Below are 4,576 nucleotides of genomic sequence, written 5' to 3' on the forward strand. Positions count from 1 at the left end.
GAAGGAAGACCTTTCTCTGTCTCTCTCTCTCACTGTCTACTCTGCCTGTCAAAAAAATTAGCCAATAAGCACAGGACAGTGTTCAGCATCACTGATTTCTAGGGAAATGCAAAGCACCCGGATGTCATCTCTCACCCAATAAGCTGGCCACCACAGGAAACAAAACAGCAAGTGTGGACAAGGGCGAGGAGCAGTCGGGACGCGTGTGCAGCACTGAAGGGAGTGTACAGTGGTGCAGCCACCGTGGAAAACAGTAAAACAGTGCCTCAAAGAATTACAAGCAGGAGTGCCCGTGATGCAGTAATTCCACTTCTGGGAGGCCACGTGACGAGGAGCTGGTTCACGCAACTTCGTCCACAACAGCTAACACACGGGCGCTGCCCAAGTATCCGGCAACAGATGGAAGAGTAAGCCAAACGTGGCACCCACACCCACAGGCACTGGCCAGCCTTAGGAAGGAAGGACCTTCCGACCCAGGCTGCCGCACGGACGGCCCTGGGGGTCACCATGCCGAGTGAGATGCACCAGCCGGCAAACACAAGCAAGGCAGGATTCCGCTTCCGTGTGGATCGTGGAGACAGGAACCGGAATGGCCGTCGCTAGGGAAGAGGGAGCAGGAGTGGGAGCTGATGTTTCTGTTTTAAAGATGAACAGCCCGCTGAGCAGTGGCTGGGGTGACAACGCACGACACCTGCGTGCGTTTGGTACCACTGAGCTGCAAGTTTAAAATGGTCAAGATGGTACAATTATTTTTAGATTTTTTAAACATTTATCTATTGGGGTTCTGCGCTGTGATGTAGCAGGTTAAGCCTCCGCCTGGGGCATCGTCATCCCATATGGGCGCTGGTTCGAGTCCCAGCTGCTCTGCGTCTGATCCAGCTCCCTGCTGATGGCCTGGGAAAGCAGTAGAAGATGGCCCAAGTCCTTGGGTCCCTGTACCCACGCGGGAGACCTGGAAGAAGCTCCTGGCTCCTGGCTTTGGATCAGCACAGCTCTAGCCGTCGTGGCCATTTGGGGAGTGAACCAGTAGATGGAAGACCTCTCTCTATCTCTCCCTCTCTCTTGTCTGTAGCTCTGGCTCTCAAATAAATAAATAGCTGGAAACAAAGGGAGAGTAACCACTAAAGATTACGCATACCACATACAGCTAAGGCAGTATTTGGAAGTAAATGTGTAGCCCTAAAAGAATTTATCAAACTATAATAAATATAAAATTAACCCAGGAAGTTATTTTACTCAAAAAGGAAGGAAAAGAATAAGTCTGAATAAAGAAGAAGGAAGAAAAAAGTGAAGAAAGGGGCAAAATTATTTTGTGACAGAAAACAAAAAGCAACAGAGGGGCTGAAGTGAATTCCCTGACTCCCAACCGCCCTACAGATACACATGTTTAAATACTGTAAAAACTTGTGATTCTAACGCCGTCTCTCTTTAAGAAGTTTGACTCGTCTGGGGAGATCCGTGAAATCTCACTGTTTCTTCGAAGGTTTGGTGACACAGGCAGCAGTGTCAGGACTGAGCCTGACTTTGGTGACCCCCACCTCATGGTGAGGCTCTGAACCCTTGGGCGTGTGTCACTGAGGCTCAGAGAAGCACAGGTCCTCTTGGCCGTGGCCGTGACAGACGTGGAACACAGGTTCCCGTGTCTCCCCAGACAACCCACAAGCTGCAGGAGGGTTGGGGGCAGCCCCACCCATCTGTGGTGTCCCAACTCCCTCGTCCTCCTGTGGGCAGTGGGGTGGATCTTAGAACCCGCCAAGGCTGTAAGGTAAGACTGTGCACCTGCCGGGGCCGTGCACCTGCTGGGCCTGTACACCTTCTGGGGCCGTGCACCTGCCGGGGCGCTGAGCCTTACCTTTACAGACAGGCAGTGGGGAGGGTGTCTCACAGGGCCAGAGGCCTGGCACATTCAGGGGAGAAAGCTCTAGTTAGGAAAATCACCGTTCTCTGTGGCTGTCTGAAGGGAGACCCAGCCGTTTTTAGCTAATTCCCCCTCCTGCCTGGGGAGAAAGTGAATCACTGCCAAGTTCTCCTGAGGGTCACCGTCCCCGATATTGTGCTTAGAAAGCCCAAGGCTGAGAAGTTCCCTGCTCTGGGAAGTGTGCTTCCCCCCGGAGCACGCCAGGGCACACAGAAACTGCCACCGGCCACAGGCACAGCAGAGACGGGCTGCGGCTGGCCCAGGTCCTGTGCCTCCCCCCGTCTACTGAGTCAGGAAGGGACCTGGACCCTCCCCAAGCTTGGACCTCACAGGCTGGACCCTTCAGCAGCCTGGAGCTGGTAACCTGTGTCCTCAGGAGGGCTCGGTGCAAGGCCCTCCTCCACGATGCCCAGAACAGACAAACTCGGAGGCAGGAAGGAGCACAGAACGGTGCAGAGCTGTTTAAAGGACACAGAGTTTCTGGCTGGCACCGCGGCACCTAGCGGCACCGGCACACAGGGTTCTAGTCCCGGTCAGGGCACCAGATTCTGTCCCGGTTGCTCCTCTTCCAGGCCAGCTCTCTGCTGTGGCCAGGGAGTGCAGTGGAGGATGGCCCAAGTGCTTGGGCCCTGCACCCCATGGGAGACCAGGAGAAGCACCTGGCTCCTGCCATCGGACCAGCACGATGCGCCGGCCACAGCGCGCCAGCCACAGCGCGCCGGTCGCACCGGCCATTGGAGGGTGAACCAATGGCAAAGGAAGACCTTTCTCTCTGTCTCTCTCTCTCACTGTCCACTCTGCCTGTCAAATAAAATAAAATAAAATAAAGGACACAGAGTTTCTGCCTGGGGTCTTGAGAACACTGCAAGTGTGGGCATTGGGCCTGCTGCTGGTGAAGATGCCCACTCCCCACATCGGAGGACCTGGCCGGCCCCAGCTCCAGCTGCCGGCTGCAGCTCCCTGCTAACGTCCACCCAGGGAGCCACAGTGATGACCTGCGTGGAGCTCCCAGCTCCCAGCTTCAGCCCTGGCCCGGCCCGGCCTGGGACCCTTGCCACATTCGGGGGGTAAGCCGGCTTCCTCGCTCGCTCGCTCGCTCCGCCTCTCAAGGAGATAAAGAAAAATGAAAGTTCCGGAGATGGACAGTTGCCCAATTTTAAAATGGTTAAAATGGTAGACTTCCGGTGACACAGCCCCCTGCCAAGGCCCCTGGTCTCACGAGGGCAGGTGTGCAGGACGGCAGCGGAACCGGAAGTCTTGCTGAGCAGTGTGGCACCACAGTCACATATCTCATCTCTGGCCATGGCCCCCATCCCAGCCACTGGAAACGACTCGCTGTCTCTCCGTGGCGCCATGCCCTGCCACGCCTCTGTACCTCCACACATGCTGCTCCCCTGGCCTGGAACCCAGCTCCCTTCTCTTCCTGGCTGACGCCAGCGGTTCTTCAAGACCCTGCTCCGCGCCACTCTGTCTGTGGCTTTTCCCTGCCAGGTGGAGGCAGAGCCACCCTCCCCTGGGCACCCACATTTCTTGGGCTGCCTGCACCAAGGTACCCTTTTTGGTTTTTCATCTTATTTGAAAGGCAGAAAGGAATATTCCGTCCTCTGGTTCACTCCCCAAATGCCTGTAACAGCCAGGGTGGGGCCGGGCCAAAACCTGGAGCCAGAAATCCAATCTGGGTGTCCCACGTGGGTGGGAGGGACACAGTACTTGAGCCATTGCTGTCTTCGGCCACTTCTTAGGGTGTGCATTGGCAGGAAGCTGGATTGGAAGCAGAGGAGCTGGGATGTGAATGGCACCCAGGCATCCCTAGCGGTGGCTTAACCATTGCACCCAGCATCTGTCCCCAAGGTGCCCGTTTGTGGGTGCATAGTGGGGCTGGACGGGGCGGCCCAGGGCAGCTCAGCACCGATTCCAGCATTGCCCCCTGTCGATGTTCTTAATGAAAGCAACAGGAAGAAGGTGCCAGAGGTAGAACCTGGGTTCTTTCTCGGGCACGTTAGACTCAAACGTGAGAGTGGCTCAGAGGAGTGGGGGCTGGCTGGCGCAGCGGGTCAGGCTCAATAGAACTTCCCAAGAGAGCGCCATGATATTTTGGTGCACCAGCAACTGAGGGGGAAAAGGATGATAAGGACTTAGAGAAAATCAAAAGAGCAGCTGAAAGCTGGAGCTGCCTCAGCTCCCCGGGGGGGATTTAAAGTGGCCCAACTGGAGGAATCCGAGCCATGCGTGTTAGCATAGGAACTTTATGATCTATGAAAATGACAAGCCACCAGCTGAGAGCCGGTCTCCAGTCCTACTCTATGGAGGATGCTGGATTTGCACAAGGGAACCATATCCCCCCAACAGCATAGCTAGAGATATGGATAAATGATAGATCATTAGATGATAGGTGATTGATAGGGGCCGGCGTGGTGGCATAACTGGCTAAGCTGCTACCTGCGATGCCAGCATCCCACATGGGCACCAGTTCGAATCCCAGCTGCTCCACTTCTGATCCAGCTCTCTGCTGATGCACCTGGGATAGCAGTAGAAGATGGCCCAAGTCTTGGGCACCTGCACCCACGTGGGAGACCTGGAAGAAGCTCCTGGCTCCTGGCTTCGGCATGGCTCAGCCCTGGCTGTTAGAACCATCTGGGAGTGAACAGTGGATGGCAG

Source organism: Oryctolagus cuniculus, chromosome 12, assembly GCF_964237555.1.
Source record: "Oryctolagus cuniculus chromosome 12, mOryCun1.1, whole genome shotgun sequence".
NCBI lineage: Eukaryota > Metazoa > Chordata > Mammalia > Lagomorpha > Leporidae > Oryctolagus > Oryctolagus cuniculus.